The sequence below is a fragment of the Megascapheus bottae genome, chromosome 12 (genome assembly GCF_031878675.1).
Source record: "Megascapheus bottae isolate mThoBot1 chromosome 12, mThoBot2.hap1, whole genome shotgun sequence".
NCBI classification, from domain to species: Eukaryota; Metazoa; Chordata; class Mammalia; order Rodentia; family Geomyidae; genus Megascapheus; species Megascapheus bottae.
This window is the reverse complement of record NC_143520.1, coordinates 4,180,268-4,201,884: the sequence shown is the minus strand read 5'-3', so window position 1 is coordinate 4,201,884 and position 21,617 is coordinate 4,180,268. Positions and strand designations below refer to the sequence as shown.

Here is a 21,617-nt window from a genome sequence, read left to right as displayed (position 1 = left end):
TTTCAAAAAGAAAATAAGTGCTTTATTTTCAGTTCAAATAGCAGACTACATTGTCCAAGCCCAAAAAAATGCCCTAGGATTAATTGCCAGTGCTGAGACAAAGAGTATTTTACGATCCTACTTCTATGAAACAATTACGAAAGAATTTTCATGATTGCCAAGGCCTTCTAAGAGAAGTTATTACTGGCTATGGGATCAGATTTCTTTCTGGAGTACGGTAAGTGTTTTGGAGTTAGGGTTGATAGTCGCCCAACCTGGTGACTAGATTAAAGGTTACTAAATTTTATACATTTAAAGAGTGGATATTATGTCATTATATGTCAGTTAAAATATTACCTTGTTTATAAATTTAGATATTACATGTATCAGTTCTTTAAGCCATACCTTGGTTTAACTGTGGATATGACTTTATTAACTGAGCTTAGAAGCCTTGGGAATATCTGAAAAATGTGAAGTTATAAAATGAAGACAAGGTACTATAATTTATTTATTTTTTTTAGACTTTTTTTCTATTTTTTTATTGTAATTAGTAAAAGGGTTACATGATATTTGCCAGATAGAAGGTACATTAATTCACATACACTGATACCCTTTCACATGTCTTGGTACCCATTTCCCTCCCCCCTCCCACATCCCCGACCCGTCTTGGTTTTCCCCCCTTCCCTATCAAATTTCAAATATCCAAATACAAATAAATTCAATATATCAGATAACAAAGTGAGATACTATACCAATGTGAGATAACCAAGGGACAGCAAAGGAGATGAGAGACAACATAGTACATTAAGGACAACAATCATTCATTATATGGCTTTTGTTTCAATATCCTGGAGGTCCTTTCAATTAGCTTCACATTATATGGCCTTATGTATCCAGATTTTGCTCTATTGCAGATCTCTGCTAGTAGAGCCCAAGGTTTCTACTGATTATGACGAATGAGGGAAACCATTGAGCCTAAGTTCCTTTGAGTCTGGCTTACTTCACTTAATATGGTTTTTTCTAAGTCTTTCCATTTCCTAACAAATGGGGCAATGTCATTCTTTCGGACAGCAGCATAGAATTCCATTGTGTACAAATACCACAACTTGTTGATCCACTCATTAACTGAGGGACATCTAGGTTGGTTCCATATCTTTGCTGTGGTGAATAGTGCTGCAATGAACATTGTTGTGCTAGTGGATTTAGTATGTCCTTGTTTCTGGATGGTTGGGTAAATGCCAAGTAGTGGAATTGCTGGGTCATAGGGGAGTTCTATGTTTAGCCTTTTGAGGCACTGCCACACTGCTTTCCATAGTGGTTGAACGAGTTTGCACTCCCACCAACAGTGTAGTAGTGATCCCTCCTGGCCACATCCTCTCCAGCATCTGTTATTATTCATTTTCCTGACCCTGGCCATTCTAACTGGAGTGAGGTGGAATCTTAGAGTTGTTTTGATTTGCATTTCTTTTATGACCAGAGATGTTGAGCATTTCTTCATGTGTCTGTAGGCCATTTTTGTTTCTTCTTCAGAGAAGACTCTAAGTCTTTGGCCCATTTTTTTAATGGGATGGTTGTTACTTTGGAGGTTAGTTTTGGAGTGATTCAATTTTTTGAGTTGTTGATATATTTTAGGTATGAGGCCTTTGTCCGTTGTTTGGTCTTCTCCCACTCTGTAGGCTTCCTGATTAGTTTGTCATACAAAAGCTCTGCAGTTTAATGCAGTAAGGTACTATAGTTTTGAGAACTAGTTATATCAACAAAATTATTACTAGCAAATTTTTAGATAAAAACCTAAGAAGAATGAGAATCTAACCATATCAGTTCTTTGTGTTTTACCTTCCTCCTACGTCTCTCTCACCTTCACCTCCTCCTCCTCTCTGTCTTTTTCTGTTTCTTGGTTGGACCCTTTCTCTGACAGACTTATAAACAAAATTTCTGATGCAAAGTAAATATCCTGCCAACACAATGCAATATGGTGCTGAATGTGTTCTTTGGTGCTTCTTTTTCTTGCTGATTTATTCAGTTCAAATTAAGTATTTTCTGTCTTGTAACAACGAATAAAGTAAATATACCCTGAGGATGCTGAGAATTATTAATTTTGGAAATGAGAAATTTTGCAGATACATTTAATCTTTATATAAAAGAAAGTAGTAAAGCTCTACCTAAGCATCTGTGGCTTGTGAAAAATCATAAATTTTATTATTAAGAAAAAATCATGAGGCAGCAGATGATACATACTGGATAAATTGCCTGTGAATAGAAAGGTTATGTTTGTTGGTAATAACATAATAAGAGGATTTTATTATTTCCCTTTAGGGAAGACATTTTCAATATTCTACTGAGCATAAAGGAGGCCATCTTTCCATTCTTTGTCCTGGAAGCCTTGTATATTTTTATCCAGTGGAAAAGAATATTCATTCAATATTATAAACCACTGCATAATTTCTTGAGTTGTTTTCTCTGGGCCTTAGCATTTGCCTATCTGTCATCTCCAGTTCTATCATCAAACTGTGATTTACTTCCCTAATACTTACAGGATACAAATAGAGAGAATTCTGGGTAACTCCACAGTAGGATTTTGCTTAGTGTGTAGAATATTTTTTTACTACAACAGGTTCACTTAAAATGTGCAATCTATTTATTTCCAAAAATATCTTGGAAAAAACGTTTGTAGGGAAAAATGTAAAGAATTAATCATGTCATGCACAAAATTTTGATGATTACTCACAGGATGGTCAACCTAATTCAGCAGTTATATAAGAATTGAGTTTTTGGGGCCAGGAGTTTTGCCTAGAGGTTAAAGTGCTTGCCTAGCATGCACGAGGACCTGGGTTTGATTCCTCGGTACCACATACATAGAAAAAAATAGCCAGAAGTGGTGCTGAGGCTCAAGTGGAAGAGCTCTAGCCTTGAGAAAGTCCAAGGACAATGCTCAGGCCCTGAGTTCAAACCCAGGACTGGCAAAAAAAAAAGAACTGAGTTTTCATAATTCTACAGGAAATATATTTACATGATTCTCTAGAAAACTGTAACTGTGACTGACATACTCATGATATAGAAATTATAAAACAGACTTGATTTCAAGCAGTAGGGAGATTTGCTCAGAGCAGCATTTAAAAGTTCAATATTCAACAATTCAGATGTGGTTAGTAAGTCTTTTTAAAGATCACTGTGGTAATTTTTGTAAATGTTATCATAACATCCTTGTGTTTTCTCAAGTCGATTTCCAGTTATTGGAGGAAGCTTATAGAAACATATGTACATTTATAGTTTTTAAGTGTTTTGAACTATAGAATGAAATATTAATGGATTAGAGGGAGTTCCTGGAGAGGAACATTCAAACCCCAATATAGCAAATGTTAGTTTAGACTAGTTACGGTCATATGAGGGCAGGGGCGGAATGTGATGGTTAGACTTATAAGAAGAGAAGAATGTAATGTGGTGATGAGTGACCTGGGGAAACTTAAATTCCATGGGAGTTCATTGGAAACATACAAGAGTACTAAAACATAAATCTAGTGCTTCCCATGGAATCTGCTCCAATTCCTGAAGCTATTTCTAGGTTCATTTTCTAGTACTTTATTTGTACATCTTGCTTCTGTCTCATAATTTATCTCCATCCATGAAATCTAGCCCCAGGCTAGTATTAACAGCCTATCTTCTGTTTACATTATGAGAATATGCTTCAACTCCTGATGGTGTCAGAAAAAAACAATGAAAGCATCACCAGGACTTTGATGATGTTACTGAATCAACATAATTACCTGTAAAAGGTCATGGCAGAAAAAAAAGATCACGGCAGTGCTATAATCACATTAAACAGTTTTTGGGTTCTGTTAGGGTCCCAGGAATTAGGAGGCTATATTAATTTAAGACAGCAAAGATATTGTTTATATCATCATTACCAAATGATAAGTGGATTTCCAATTCTTATTTTGCAGTTTCATCAGTATTTTGAATTAACATATATTAATAATACGGGTGAGTTTTATTGTGATAATTTTAAATACACACACACACACATATATATATATATATGATGTAGACAATTAAAACCTTTTCATTATATTCCCATCCCTTCCTTCCCTACTGTCTACCTTTTCTAATATATTTGGTGTTTCTCATTATACTATATGTATATGCATATATAAGACATATTTATACTTTATATACATATACTATAATTATACTTGCATATATATGTACATATACATATTTTGATTCTGTTCATCACTCAGTAGCCTTTTCTTTCTTTTTCCCCTTCGCAGTGCTTTCTTTCTCCTTTCACGTTTATATCACATTACTGTGATATAGTTAGACTACAGAGTATTTGACTTTTGAGATCAGTATATCTTGCTAAATATTATATATATATTCATATTCTTTGACTTTGGGGTACCTCAGCTGAAGTTTGGCTACTGAGAACAGAGGTTCAATAAACATGTATATCCAGGTCTCTCTCTTATATAGAGATTTATGTTCCATTGGACAAATACCCAGGAATTATGTAGAGGGGCCATAAGGTAACTCCTATTTTGAAAGTTTTGAGCAACTTGTATTCAGATTTCTGTAGTGGTCGTATCACTACATATTTCCATCTGCAATAGATGAGAATGTCTTTTCCTAAACATCTTTGTCAGCAAGTGTAGTTTTTGTTTTTTTTCCCCCTTAATAACTACCATTCTGAATGGAATGAGATAGAATCTTAATTTTGATTTGTATTTCTCTTATGGCTAAAGATATTGAACATTTTTTTAGCCATTTCTATCTCTTCTTCTGAGAACTGTCTATTCAATTGTTATGTATTATCTGTTGTTTTTTGATTTAGTTTTATGAGCTGAAGGTTTTAGAAGCATAACAACTATCTTTCTGGGCCAGATTATCTGGATTTGACCATCTTACTCCTCCCTCTCATTCTTGGGTAAATCTTACCTGGACTGGAGTTGAATAATGATAGAAGTTTCAAGATTCCATGGGATTTGATAAAAATCCTAGCCCTTGTCGGGCTTTTAAGTGGCCCAAATATTGCCTGATGCCCTAGTGGCACAGGGTAGGCAGCAGTATTTTTCTGTCCCTTGACATCATGTAGTTAAGAAAAGTACTTTAGCCCAGCTAACTCTTAATTTAAAAGCAATGTTTTAATTTTGTTGAAATGCAGTCAGGTTTGCTTTCAAATAGTTAATATTAAAAAATAATGCTAACTTATATTGATTGCTATATACTAGGACTGTACTGTTTGTTTTTTACATGCAGTTGGTTATATAATCTCCACTAACTCCACAAGCAGTTAACGATATTTTTCAACTTTATTCACAGATAAGATAAGTGAAGTCCAGGTAAATACTTCTTATTGTATATACTATGGCCAAAGTGAAAGCTAAATGATCAGATTGCATTCTGAAGTCTGTTCCATCAGGCTGCATTGTAATATAGGGCTTCAGTTTAAAATAATTTTTTCTTGGCATTGATGAATAGACTGAATAAAAAACCTCCCTAAAATGTGCATAAAATGATATATGTGTATATGTTTTTAAGTTAGAGGTAGATTGACTTCATTGGTTTCATTAGATTCTCAAAGATATCCACAATGTGAAGAGCTACTTACACATTGGTTTTGCAATGAAGTGAGACAATAATATAAAAACAATTAGGTAGTGATTGACCTCTGAATGTTTCCTAAATAATTTCCTCCTATTGTTTTGACTGGGCTACTAAAGGATGGAAGGTCATGAAAGTGTGTGTGAATGTGTGTGTGTGTGTGTGTGTGTGTGTATTTGATATTTCATTTAGATTTTGGTTACTAATATTTCTTTTCCTGGAATTGTTGAGGACAAGTTATTTTGAAAGTATTATGAGGATGAAAAGAGAAGTCCAGTAAAAGCATTATTTTCCAATAAGCATGTTTGGTTATGTTCATTTGATAAACAAATAGGTTAACTAGTCAGTAGCATTGGGTGTCCTAAAGCCTATGTATAACAAACGTAGGAGTTGCCAGTTGTGTAATCCTTAGTGTTCTAGTGACTATTCTTGATCTTGCCTGGGGGTGGTTCAATTTCAGAGTTGACGGTATCCCTCAGGACTCATTTGTACCATAGTGTACCATGGATTCCCTGAATTTCCTTTTGAAAATAGTGAGACATATGCTCAAGGGAAACCTAGAAGTCAGGCTCTAGATAAACAGAAATTTTTGCTGGGCAATTAAGTTGACCTTATCTCTTCTTAAGCAAGCTTACAGCAAAGTCCCATTTCATTAAAAACAAAAGAAGTAGACATGGGAGAGTCTGAAAACTTACCAAAGTAAGGCTGCATGAATAGTTTTGCATAACTAGAGTTTGCTATTTTAGTAAAAAGAAAGATGAAATTGTGTTTACCCATCCAGTTTACAAGTGGAGAAGATGGAAATCATGAAAACATACCATACTTTAGTTTCAGAATTAATCATCCATTTAGAATAACAGTGACTTATGATACTGAAAGAAAAGAACCTGCCAGTTCAGCCTTGAGATATTTTGTGTTCTCTCCAAAGTGTCAATTTATTGTTTTTGTTTTTTTTTTATTTCTTGTCCCATATGGGCCTTAAACAAAACTCCTCTGTGAGGTGTTAGCCAGTAACTTGTAGAAAATATTTGCTTGCTGAAGGCACAGAATGTGGATCCCATATTGTCCCACAAGGAGTTACTGACTCTGAAGGTGTCAGGAGTGAAATGATTCCATCTTATAATCTCTCCCAGAGGCAGAGAGTGTTGTCTAGCTTACAGAATAAATTGATAGTGAGATCCATTTTCTAGCTGGCAGGATGATCATCAGCAAAGCTTTCACTCTAGCTTGCTGACAAAGAATATGCTCCTGTCCCAATTGGCAGGTATATGTGATTTAAGAAATGGAAGGCTTTATAACCTGGCATGCACAATGGCTCTATTGAAAGTCTTTATGGGTTGTAAGCACAACTATTTGTAAATTGCCCTCCTAGAGCCTTACAATTCCTCCCCCCTGCATGCTCGGTTCCTACAGTTCCCCAGACTGATGCTGTCTTTTTGATTGGCCCTTAGCACCTCATTCCATCCAAAACCCCCTAACCACAATCTAATACTCTCATGTGCGGGCACAACCCAGTTTTACATGAAATGTAAAGGGTTTCTGTATCTATTTACCTCTGAGCAAGGGTTACCATCTTACTTTTCAGATGAAGATCCAGAGACATAAGGTAGAATTATCATCAGTATATGTCTAGGACACTCGTTACAGGATCTCAATACCTCAACAGTTATATACATATGTTCATATATAATGATGCTAATCAAAACAAGCTACAAGATACGGAAACAAGATGGTTTCTGTTTTTATTTTTGTGTTTTAATGTATTATGTGAAGTTATTTTTTTCCTTTTGTTTTGTTTTTCCTCTGGTTTACCCCCTGTTGTATTTTCCTGATTTGGGGAAGGCAGGGGTGATAAGAAAATGGTGAGACAAAGGATAAAGAATGGACCAACGCAACGGCAAAGCTCACAAGACAATATGTAGGAAATGAACTTTACAACTTGGCAGAGGGGGGATCAGAGTTGGGGAAGAGAAAGTGAGAGAAAATAAGGGAAGGAGTAACAGTATTCTGCAAGAAATGTACTCATTACCTTACTCATATAATTGCAGCCCCTCTGTTCATCACTCTTATAACAAAATGAAATTATATTAACAAAGAATTATAGTTATATAAGCTAGGCTCTCTTTGTTCTACTGTTTGTACTCTACTCCTTGGAACTGGATTCTCATTTGCAATTGTACATAAAATGCCACCTAACTTTCTGGCTAAAAGTAATTGAAACGATAGTTAATATCATGCTTAATATACACCCGAACTCTGTTAAGCCTTCCAGATGTCAACTGTGAATTTTCTCATAATAGTTTGAGTTAAGGATTATGATTGTCTCATTACACAGGAAATAAAACAGATGTACAAGTAGGTTTTAGCTAAACACATGATTTAATACTTAGTAAAGTCTGGAACTAGAATTCAAGCCAAGACAGGCTGGTTTCTAAACCTATCTTCTTACCTATTTATTATAGCCCAGTTCTGGAAGATTCTTTGTTCCCTTATCCAAAGATTGGTTTAAAATTGATGACTATTTTTTTAAATTGGTGTCCCTTGGTATCCAAATTTTCAACCTGTACTCCTCTCAGACCATAGGTGTCTGTTATACTGCATGAATCAAGCTGAAAGTGCTGGGGTTGGAGATCATATTCTCCAGTAAGTACCAATAGGAGGAAACTATAAACAAATAAGTGATTATATAATTAGGAGAGCAAAATATAGGTGGATGTATTCAGAACTGCATTTGGTATTTAGAAATGTAAGATGCTAATAGGATCAAAAGAGAACATAGAGAATAAGAAAATCCACTGTAGAAAAATAGAAAGAATTCGTGATTCCTTGGAGCTAGAATTATACAGAACTGATCATTGCCTGGAAATTAGAATATATATATATACATGTATATATGTATCCTCAAGTAGTATTAAAGAAAGGCAGTGCAAATCATAGCAGAGGATATAGATTGGGAGTACTTGTTGAATATTAACTCAAATTTCCTGACTTGTAAGATATAATGCTGCAGTATTCAAATGACAAGCACTTACCATATTGTTTCAATTAAATAAAATTTATAACTCAGTTTATTAATCCCTCTTGCCATGTTTCAAGTGTTCAGCATTCACACACGTCTTATGGCTAGCATAGACAGCACACAGAATCTTCCCATCCCTACTCAAAGTTCCCTTAGATAGTGGCGATCCACTGACTGATGCTCTCACAAGTATTTTTATAACTTTTTCCATTATTAACAAAATCTTTTCCAACAAAGAAATGACATGAAGAATATGTTTTATTCATATTTTGTTTGTCTCAAGAACACCTGGAGGTTTCATTTGTCATTTCACACTGTTGGCACTTACTTTGACATCTCGAGCGGTGTGATGATTCTGTTTGAACAGAGGGTTGTTGGAGTAGAGGAAAGTTGGCAGAGTGAGGTCTGTAAACTAGGGTACTGTTTTCTCTCTAAATTCTCTCTTGCAAATCTTAAAGACCAGGGGACATACAGATTAATAGGGTTGGGAACCACAGCAATATCAAAAATAACCATTTTACATTTTATGTTTAAATTGAATATACACTTTCACTTTCCATTTCTTTTTATTGAAAACAGTGGCTGGCATGTTTTGAAGACTTCTGGTCCTGATATAAACCAAAAGTGATTTATGAGATTTCACACACACAATTCATTACCACACAAATGAAAACATCAAAATACCATGCAGTGAATCACAGGGTCTTCAAAGAATCCTGCACAGCAAGTTATCTTGGGGTAAGACTCCTTTGAATGTTAGGCAAATAAACCTTTGGCTAAAATTCAGTCTCCTGTGGCTGGATTTCCCAGGCCTGGCACTGGACCTAAGGCAAGAAATTGTTGGAACAGAGACACTGACATTTCCAGGTCAGCTTCTGCAGATCATTTTAAATACTTTCCTAGAAGTGCAATTCAGTACATGGATAGTCATTCCCAGGAGGGAAGTTTATAAGGGATCCAATTAGCTCTAATGCAGCAACTGTGTGTCCAGTGATTTAAGCACCAGATAATTGGGATGGTGTTTGGTAAAGAATAGCTCTTAGCCATTAGCTATAGAAATTTAAAATCCTTTATCTTACAGGTTGAAATATGAGCTTGTATATTGTACATGCAAGAATTAGCTGTTATCAGCTATGTTAACCTTGCTATTTTGACTAAATTGAACCCCAAACAAAAACTCACAACCATTGCAGTTAGGACCAAAGGATTTTTGAAAAGACCCACTATAACTTTCTCTTTAACAAATGAAGAAGTATATCTTGCAAAGGCAAAGAAATTTATCCAAGATCACAAAGCTAATTTAAAGGATAATTAGAATTACCAATACATGTGCCCTCATTTTCCTGTTCTGTATTATTACCATAAGAGTAAAGATGTTTCAGTCTCACTAAGAATGAATGGAAATCCTTTACTACTACTGAGACAAGATGCTTAGATTTCACTTCCAAAAAAGGCAGTATTTAATAATAACTAGAGTTATGGTGTTAAGAATTGCAAGGCACTACTCCAAGCATTATATACCTGTGATCTCATCCTCTTTATAGTCTTTGGGGATCCAATTATTATCCCCAATTCTATAGGTAAGTGACTTGATTAACATTTAGTAAAAACATACAGCTAATGCTTGGCAAAACATCCAGGTCAGACTCAGGAAATGGAACTCTAGGTTCTGTACACTATCATGTGAACTTGCTGTGAGCACTAACCAAGTTGAATATAGTGCCCAGTGCAAAATCAAAATATAAATAATGTGTTCAATTTGGCATGTATAAAAACCAAAAAAAATGCTTTCATTTATTTTCATGTAAGCATTCCTTATTGAAGGTACTCTGCCCCTGAATCTTAATCTTTCAATGATTTAGCAAGTCCAGCAATCATGAAGGCAAAGCAGTAAAAGCTGATACTCTGGTGGCAGTACTTAGCACTGGGAATAGCAGTACAGGCAGACTAAAGCTGATCAATGCTCGCTGGGATACAGCTCTTCAGAACAGAGACAAGTCACATAATCAGGAGGGATTTCCATTGGAAACACTCTGGTGTTGTTAGCCTAGAAAACACTTCTAGTTCTACTTCTGTGGATAAATGTAATAACATAAAGCAAAAGTTTAAAAGTATTCTGATGACATGGAACTTATATAAACAATGCTGATATATTATGCTTATTATACCCTATATGAATGTGTATATAGGGTAAGTATATATGGCTATATATGTTACATGTTTTATATGTGGTTATATATTTGTATTCTATATATACACCATATATACACATGTCATCTACATGTATATATAATGTGTATATACATATATGCTTATATGTGTATATATGCATGTATATGTGTATATTGATAGATAGATAAATAGATAGATAGATAGATAGATAGATAGATAGATAGATAGATAGATAGATATGGAAAATGCCTCCAAGACTCAGAAAATAGTTTTGTAAGTTAAAGACTAAGAGATTGTGATCACCAGAATTCAATAATCAGCCATGGGCTGTATCAGGTTTATTAAGGTGATGACAGGAGTTTGTCTCATGTTAAAATATGAAATATGGGAAGGAAAATCTGTCTGCAGAAGATTATGACTCCCTATGAGTACGGATTATCATGTATGTTTCTTGGCTTTTTGCTTTGTACCCAACTCAACACTTGTGCTTATGTAGACATGAAGGATGAATGATGAAATTAATGGAGTGACAGTCTGAAACTGAGACATTACTCTTATATCTCTAGTGAAAGATAGGCCTCTGTTTAAAATGTTTATTGTAGCTATGCATCAGTGAATCACATTTGTAATCTTAACTAGAGATGGAACTTGAGAATATCATGGTTGGAGGCCCGTCTGGGGAAAATGTCAAGTCCAATTCAACCAATAATTGGATGTAGTGGTCTGTAATTATTTGTCATCTCAGTTACATACAAAGAACAAATAAGGATCTAGATGGTCCAGGCTTTCCTGGGCAAAAAGGGAGAGAGAGAGAGAGAGAGAGAGAGAGAGAGAGAGAGAGAGAGAGAGAGAGAGAGAGAGAGAGAGAGAGAGAGAGAGAGAGAGAGAGAGAGGGAGACAGAGAGAGAGACAGAGAGAGAGAGACAGAGAGACAGACAGAGAGAGACAGACAGAGAGAGACAGACAGAGAGAGAGAGAGACAGAGAGAGAGAGAGGGAGAGAGAGAGAGACAGAGAGAGAGAGAGAGAGACAGAGAGAGAGACAGAGAGAGACAGACAGAGAGAGAGAGAGACAGAGAGAGACAGAGAGAGAGAGGGAGAGAGAGAGAGACAGAGAGAGAGAGAGACAGAGAGAGAGACAGAGAGAGACAGACAGAGAGAGAGAGAGACAGAGAGAGACAGAGAGAGAGAGGGAGAGAGAGAGACAGAGAGACAGAGACAGAGAGAGTCAGAGACAGAGAGGGAGGGAGGGAGGGAGGGAGAGCATCTAAGAAATAACAAAAACAAAAAGGACTATTATTTGAGTCATACCTCAAATAGAGCACCTACCAACTAAGTGTAAAGCTTTGACTTTAGCTCCAGCATTGCCAAAATTTTTTAAATGAATTAAAAGTTAATTCTTATACTATTGAATAAGTACAATGAATAAAATCCAAAGCTACAAAGATTTTGGCTAGTCGTAAGTTTATCTTTAAGCATGTTATCAGTGTGAACCCAAACGACTTTGATGACGCAAAGGTTATCTGCCTGTGGAGGCCCTTCATGACTTTTATACCTCTGAGCATCTCATGTTCACCAGCAATGAGGGTTAATTAAAACCAAACTTCTCCTTATAACACCTGTACCTGCCCTCTTTTTGTTTCCTCTATCATCCAAATGGGCCACTCATATATTTTTAACATGATAATCTTTAACAAAATTATAATAAATCATATTCAAAGCACACCAGACTGACTGGTAGAAATGTATCTATTATCAGACTTGAGTCACTTTTTTTTGTGGGTCATGGGGCTTGAAGTAGGCCTGGGCGCTGACCCTGTGCTCTTCAGCTCAAGGTTACTGCCCCATCCCTGGACCTGGGCTTTGTCCCTGAGCTCTTCAGCTCAAGACTACTGGCCTACCCTTGAGCCAAGCCCCACCTACAGTTTTCTAGAAGTTAATTGGAGATAAGAGTCTCAGGTCCTTTTGTGCCCAGGCTGGCTTTGAACCTTGATCCTCAGATCTCAGCCTCCTGAGTAGCTAGGTTTACAGGCGTGAGCCATGGTGCGCGAGTCTTAAGGCACTTTTAAAGATTGATCCTTTGTCAATCAAAATATTTAGCAGAAGTGAAAGCATCTCAACTTGGATGGCCAAATTAAATAAACAAATCACTGGGAAGTGGCATTTATCATCACAAGTGCCCTTGAAAACTTGATTCCTACAAATCACTATGAAATGACATAAAGGCAGATTCTGAATGAGCAGGACTGGGAGAGACCCTGAACTTTAACTCCAAGGTGACATGAACACTGATGAAATGTGACTTAGCTTTTAAAAGACCAGAGCCAGGATCATGGCTGCTAACATTTTCAGATACAAGATCACTCTCAAAAATATAATTATTGTTATTATTATGATTACAAATTTAAAGAAAAGCCTAGAAGAAAAAAACTTAATTTCACCATTCTAAAAATTAACTATAACTAAATTGGTTTATGCATACTACACATAGACTTTAAATCAAAATTAGGGTCTCTCTATCCTTATTACTTTAAAGTTTTCACTAATGTTAAAATTTCATTAGAAGTAGTACTAATTCTATTTAACACAGATTGGCCTCAAACTTGCAATCCTTCTGCCTCAGCCTCTTAAATGGTGGGATTACAGTTGTGTGTGATGATTCCTAACTCAATATTAGTTTTATTCACAAAATAAACATAAGTGAAGGAAGTTAAGCTATCTACCATCACCTCACATAAACACGAAACCCAATATTAACGTGTCAGTCTCTTCTTGCTCATATCTTCACATTCCTGCCCAATCACTACCTGCATGTGTGGACAGCATGATGATAATAAGCTAAACAAACTCTGGTCAGTTATGCCAAGCAGATTGAGGTAAAGGCTATGAGAAATCCAGGTAGATTGAGAAATGCAAAGCCCACACAGTCCACAGTCATGGTTGACACCAGAGTAAGAACAGAACACTCTGAAGGCAGCATAAATCCACTGAACACATTTTGGGGGATGATTCCATATCAGAGTCATATAGTCAGTGCTTTTCATTTAAAAAATAATATTTAATAATTATGGTATATTTCATTAGGGTATATTTTTTTGCCAGTCCTGGGCCTTGATCTTAAGGTCTGAGCACGGTCCTTGGGCTTTCTCAAGGCTAGAACTCTACCACTTGAGACACAGCCCCACTTCCAGCTTTTTTCTATGCGTGTTGTACCGAGGAATTGAACCTGGGTCTTCGCTAGGCAAGCACTCTACCACTAGGCCAAACTCCTGGCCCCTGGGAATATTTTTTATCAACTGCATTTTCAAGTACTTTTCTATATTTCATTTCATACTTTCACTGAAACTGACCTCTTTTTCTGCTTCTAAAGAGTTAGCTTATTTCCAATTTTCTAACTTTATAAGTAATGCTACAACGAATATTTTTGTGCTTAAATCTTTTTGCAGTAGACTGAATAAACCGGAAAGCCTGTTTCACATTTAACTTGTTGTAAAGATAAAAATTCATTAAAAGCTTCTCCTGAAACCACTGCCTTGTAGCTGCTATACGTTCTTTGCTTTTTCTTTATTTGAACAGATTTTTTCTACTTACTAATGAATCAAATACCTCTATATTTGCACACCACTTCTAGCTTTATCTGTGTATGTGGTACCAAGGAATCAAACCCAGGGCTTTGTGTATGCCAGACAAGCACTCTACCACTAGACCATACTCCTCGTTGACTGTATTTTTGAAAGTTCTGTTTTATATGTAGATAAAGCTAATAATCTAATAAATAATAATAACAATACCTGTATAACTTTATGAATTGTACCCTTTATGCCTTTATTTTAAGAACATAAAATAATGCATTTTTGCTTTGATTTCACATTGTTCTAATGTCAAGAGTCCTCAGTGTCTGTGCTTGTTTGGTTTTAAGTATATTTTGTCAGGCATGGTTGCGACTACATCTTACTTTTGAATTTTGTCTTTAACACCAATTGAATATTAGTGTTTTTCTACTTTAATAATTATTTTATTTTATTAGAAGATTATATTATACTCTGTGCCTCAGATGGAGCTGAGGCATTGACAGAGGGCGGATTAATATGTTTCCTCTTAGGAATCCTGTTGAAATTCAACACCCAGTGATGTGGAAATTTTGCTCTGAAGAGGAGCATGCCTGACTTTCTCGCTGTTTTTCCAATTTGGGGTAAGTTTAAATGTCTTTGCTGCTAGGTATGCCTTAGAGCTATTTCCTGAGTAAAGATTTTACACATTTTTTTCATCTCTATAATTATAGATCAACATTACGTTAATGAGTCAGATCGCAGTCTTATGGAAAAATAAATGAGAAAAACTTACTGGAAGACTGTCTTATGAGCTTGTGTGGTTGATTGCTAGTATCTCATAGCCTACCAGAACACAATATGGGTTTCCTTTTTTCCCTTTCCCAGAAGTTTATGGTATTATGAGAACTAGAAATTGGTATGGCAATAAGAAATTATCTCACTAATTCTAATTATATTAAATTGAGGTGAAACAGCCACATCAGTACAGTTTTCCAATGGAATCAATGTCTGTCAGGAAGCTGGAGGCCAAGAGGGTAAATTTTCTTAAGTACTAATAGCTTAATAACCCTCTATTTCCTCATATGAAATGATTACATTTGATGTGTGTTACTGCCACATTGCTCTGAATTGGAAAGAGAGATGTGTGCTGATGGGTGAAAGTGCTGGTATATAAATCAAACTCCTAAAAAGTACAAAAGACACACTTGTACCTATTCATACCCATCTTCACCCTTATATGCTCATATTGTACAAGGGCTACCATGACTTTTTCCATGGCACCAGAAGTTTTTCCACAGCATTGGGTTCTTGGGAGACCAGAGAAACACACTGAGATAGAACAAAATGAGTCCTTGAGCTAGAACTCTGATGGGAAAAGATCCATATATTAAATTCTATTTGGCATACCACTATTAGAAATATCAGAAAAATATTCATAGAACTATGGGAATCATAGGTTTATGGTATTCTCTGAGTTGATAAGTTCATATAACAAAATTAAGGAAACAAGCAGAGAAAACACCATAGTCAATGTGCTTCTACTCCTCAAATACTCCAATCAAAAGGCCTCAATCTCATCTGAGGTTTGATCGGGGGCAAATAGGAAGCTCCCTTGTATTATCTGAGGAATCTAGTTTATTGTTGGCTATCACTCAAAAGGTTCCTCTCTACTTTTTTAATATGGGGCTTCTATATGCCCATTCTCCTAAAAGCATAAAGAGACCCATTCAGCAAGACACAGGTGCTATTATCTTATATAATGTGATTATGTATGCAAAATGGAATATATCCAACATCTCTGTGGATCCCCAAAAATGTCTGAGATCCTGGATCATGCTCAAAAGAAAAAAATCATAAAAAGATGAGGATAGCAGGAGGTAAAGATCATGGAAGGCACTTTGGAGATAGTTTGACACAAAATAAAATAAAACACAGGGTACTACTGTAGGCATCAATCCTCTCTAACATTCTGGGAAACAGTGTCAAACACATTTTAAAACTATCAAAGAAAAAAAAGAGTACTGTAACAGTCAAAGATTTTCAGGAAAAACAGAAAAATGTGTGTATGTTATATGTTGGTATACATGTGTTGTGTGTGTGAGGGGGTACTCTGGATGTTTTATATACTTAAAAGGAAGATTAAATAGATAATTGATAGACTGATAAATGATAGTAAATATATGATGATGTAGATGGACAGATAAGATAAAGAAATTTACTCAATCAATTAGGGTTTGCAACCCTGAAGTTTTTAAGACAAGCAGGCAGGCTAGAAACTCAGGAAAGATCTGATAGTAGTTTTGAGGAAGAATGTCTTCTTCTCTGGGAGGCTAGTTTTTCAGTTAATATTTTGAAAAAGCTGAGCATATCTGTGAAAGTACTTTACTTAAAGTTAATCAACGTGTCCAAAGGACACATTGAGAATGTAACCTCATTCAGCCACCCACAAAAACAATATGGAGATTCCTCAAAAGACTAAAGATAGAAATTCCCTGTGGCCTGTAGTTCCACTACTGGGCATTTGTCCAATAGAATACAAACAAGGTCACACTAAAGCTACAACACAATCATACCTTTATTTTTAGAATATATAATAAATAAATCACACTTTTATACATATATATGTATTTACCTTTATTTTAGAATATAATATATAAATCACACACATATTTGTATATCTATAAATTTCAACGGCATTGTTTACCATAGCAATGATATGGGAACAACTCAAATGCCCCCCCTTCAGTGGATGAATGGATCAAGAAAATGTAGTATATATAAACATAGATAAACATAGAATTCTATGCTTCCATCAGAAAGAATGATATTGCAGTATTCATAAGGAAATAGAAGTACTTGGAAAACATATTAAAAGAAGTAATCCAGACCCAAAGACACATAGGCTGCTTGGTTTCTCTCATTTGTTGTAACTAGAATTTGCCAATAAATCTATAAGTAAACACACTGGATGGCAACAGACAAAAATTATGCTGGACATAGTGTAATGAATTATGCAGGACTCTAGATATTCACAAAATGAGACCAAAGGAGAATACCTTCAGGAGAGGATCACAAAGGCTCAATCACTATATGCATATGATCATATAAAATGATGGTCATCAAAATGAACTTGAAGAAATGGAAACAAGAGGACTTTTAAAACTTGTTTTATCAGGCTGGGAGTTTGGCCTAGTGGTAGAGTGCTTGCCTAGCACATATATAGAAAAAATCCAGAAGTGGTGCTGTGGCTCTAGCTTTGAGAAAGCCCAAGGACAGTGCTCAGGCCCTAAGCACAAGCCCAGGACTGGGAAAAAAAAATTGTTTCATCCCCTCCTTGTTGCTGTGTTTTATTTCTGTATCTTGTGCTTGTATGTAAATTTATCTGTTTGGGGAGGGTAAATGGAAACACAGAAATGGTGAGAAAGGGGCCAGGAGCGTAGCCTAGTGGCAGAGTACTTGCCTAGCATGCATGAAGCCCTGGGTTCAATTTCTCAGTATCACATGAACAGAAAAGTTGGAAGTGGTGCTATGGCTCAAGTGGCAGAACGCTAGCCTTGAGAAAGCCTAAGGACAGTGCACAAGCACTGAATTCAAGCCCCAGGACTGGCAATAAAAAGAAAAGAAAGAGCGAGAGAAGGGGGAGGGAAAGAAAGAGAAAAGAACGGAAGGAAGGAAGGAAGGAAGGAAGGAAGGAAGGAAGGAAGGAAGGAAGGAAGGAGAAAGAAAGAAAGAAAAGAAAAGAAAAGAAATGGCGAGACAAAGTGTGAACTAATTCAGAAGAGACATTATGTTGAAAAGAACTATACACTTGTGAGGACTAGGAGACAGAAAGCGAAGAAAAATAGGAGAAAATGAAGGAAGAGGTGATACTGTTTAAAAAGAAGTGTATGGGAATGGCATTCAAATTTCCCATTACCATAAGAACATTAATTTAACTGAGTGATGGTTCTAAATCAGCCCACATTCTGAGATCTTGAGGGTTAGAACTCCAGCCCATGAATTTTAGAAAGACATAGATTCCAATAATGTGTCTGTCACATTTTAAGGTTTCCCCCCCTGTTTTGTCTGTATTATTTCCTATACATCCGCATCTTTAGTGAAGTAAACTCTATTTGTTCTGTGCTTCAGAACAAATCGGAAAAAAAAATCTATGCAAAAACCTTGTAATGCCAGTTAATAAATGGAAAAGGCAACCAGAAAAAAAATCTATTGACAGGAAGGAATCTGGCTGACAAAGATAATAAGTACTCACCAGGACAAGTTTTCAAGATTTGTAAATATTCCTAATTTTGTATATATATGCAATATTTGTAAATCTTCCTAATAATAGTATGTTTCCACTACTATAATAAAATATATGGGACTGAGTACATTATAAGTAACAGAAAGTTATTGCCTCAGAGTCCTAGAGGTTGCAAATTCAATTTTTATCAAGTATAGTGCCTGGTGAGGGCTTCTCTCGGCTTCCTCTGTTTCCTGTTGTATGACCAGAGGGAAGATCTCCGAGTCCTCCACAGTAGAAGGGATAGAAGTAAAACCCCAAGGGTAGGCCATCAAGCCATTATAAATCCACTTATTCCAAGAGAACTCTGTCTATCCTCAGGATTGAATCACTTCCAAATACCTTCCCCACTTATACTCATACGTTATTTTGGTGTGGGTCCCACATATTTAAGCCATGGCACCTCAGGAACTAGAGAATATACAAAGGGGAAGGAAATCCCATGAGTAAATTTCATAGACCTTGGATACTGACTGAAACCATATCATTAAGTCTTTTGCTTCTAAGTCTCATGGAGGAGGGACAATGAACTTGTGATTCCTATATTTCTTTTTTTCCATATTTTTATTGTAATTAATAAGGAGGTTACAGTTATATTCACTAGATAGAAGGAGCATTACTTCACACACATTGATACCCCTACTCATGTTTTTGTCCCCACTTCCCTCCCCCCAACCCCTTCCCTTATCTTGTTTTCCTCCCTTCTCTTTCCATTTCTTATGAGAGTTTGGACATTGAAATTCCCCTAACCAACTCTTTGTCACAAATACAGGACAAAAACCAAACTGACCTTGTGATACAATCCAACTCTCTCATCTTACAAACAATGCTTGGTAAAAGTCACAAAGTTTAAGGAGCTAAAAAGATTTTTCTCATTCTAATTTGATGTCTACCTCCCTTCCAGGCTGCTTTTGATTCCTGGTTTTTCCAGATTTCAAATTGTTTTTCAATAGACTAAAGATGCTCACGATTCATGATCTGTGCTTTGTCTGATACCTGGTTTCTGTTTTCTCCTTCACACAAGATAGTTATAGACTATTTCACTGGAATATAGAGGTGTTACATGGTTTCGGACTCACACGCATTTTATTTCTTGTCAAGGAGAGAAAAATAATCTCTTTGTCATCAAGACAAAGTAGATTCTTTAAGAGGATATTTTAAACAAGGCTGCTCTGTAGTGGATATTGGCCATGACCTACTAGGAAATGAATTGAGCCATTGAAATTCTTAAGTAGCCTAGCACTGAAAAAATTTTTTTTCTCATTATAATGAAAGATGATGGCTTCTTCAATCATAAACTTGGTCTAGTTTTATTTAAATATTTTAAGGGTCATCAATATAGTATCTATTGTGTTGGGCTTCTGAAAAGAGAAGCAAATACTACCTTACTTATCTTGATTGGGCTTGATATTATATGACATTCAGGGTAATATGTTCTTACTTGAAGTCCAATTAAGGGATGGCCTGTGCATGGTTTATATGGATTACAAAGATGCTTTTAGGAAGGAAAATTTACTTTGGGATGGCCCATTCAACTACTAGCTGCCAAAAAAAAAAACCCCAGTTTTTATTGGCTATGTCTTGTTACTGACACATACCAGAAGGCAGCTCCTGTCTTTGATTTGAACACAGCAGCTATAAGCCTGAGTGAGTGTTCACCCATCTTTATTGTTCTAAAGGCATAGAAAAAAAAAAGCAGTGAAGAGGCACTTCAAAGACACAGACTTGAAGGCCACACCAGCTGAATAGGAATTTTACCTTTCTCCCCCCTTAGCTATATGTCCGTAGCTCTATGCTTCAATTTATTTGCAGGAGAAACAGGAATGATGTGTGATAATGGCTATTTTATAAAATTTGCATAAGAATTAAGTATGTTTATATGTACTCATATATATTACGTAAATATATGCATATATAGTTGAATATTTGCTGTTAAGATCGAATAAATAACAGCTAATGTAATTATTATATCATACATAACATTTTTATATCACATTTTTTTGCCAGTCCTGGACTTGAGCTGAGGGCCTGAGCATTGTCCTTGGACTTTCTCAGGGCTAGAGCTCTACCACTTGAGCCTCAGCACCATTTTCAGCTTTTTTTCTATGTATGTGGTACCCAGGAATGGAACCTGCGTCTTCATGCATACTAGGCAAGCATTACCACTAGGCCAAACTCCTGGCCCACATGTCACATTTTTAAGCAATAATATTCAATTTAGGGTCCAAAGTTTGAAATAATTCATGAACACAACTCATTTATTTACTTTTAATATCAATAAATTAACTTAAAATTTACTTCAGAGTTTTAATTATATCACCTTTTGACATCCTTTGAGGAAAATGACTCTCAAATTAATATAGTGCAGGAGTTAAATCACAACTGTTATTTTGCCATTTTAATGACTAAAAATAGACGTATAGTGCCTTGTATTCCTTTCTAGAGAAAGGGAAAACTAAATTTGTTCATAGATAGTATTTTCTTGAGCACTAACTATGGCAGGGAATTATTTAAGCATGTTAGATGTAAACATTCATGCCAGATTCTGGTGACTCTCATCTATACTTTAGCTACACAAGTTGCTGAGATCCGAAAAACTCAGTTTGGAACTCAGGAAAGTTTTCAAGACTCCCATCTCTAATGACACAGAAAAATGCTAGGCTGGAGGTATTACTCAAATGGTAGAGTGATAGTTATGAATAAAAATGTGGAAGTGTCAAGAATCTGAGTTCAAGCTTTGGCTCTAGTTCATACAGACAAAAATAAGTCATTTAATGTATTTAATATTCATAACTAATTTTTGAAAAAATGAACACCCTCTCTCAGTTCTTGTAGCAGTTTGTCTGACAAAATTAATCATAATATATATAGAACTCCAAAAGTTAAACACAAAAAGTACAATTCAACAAATAAATGAGCAAATGAATTGAATAGTCCTTTGAAAGCAGTATAAATGGCCAATACATACATGGAAACATATAACATCATGGAAATTAAATAAAAATATCACTTAGATT

At 35.7% G+C, this 21,617-nt stretch overlaps 1 long non-coding RNA gene across 1 annotated transcript in view; it reads right to left on the bottom strand.

Annotated features, from left to right (window-relative positions):
- Positions 1-21,617, bottom strand: part of LOC150056116 (uncharacterized) — a 145,556-nt gene that overhangs the window by 62,023 nt on the left and 61,916 nt on the right. The window lies entirely within an intron of this gene.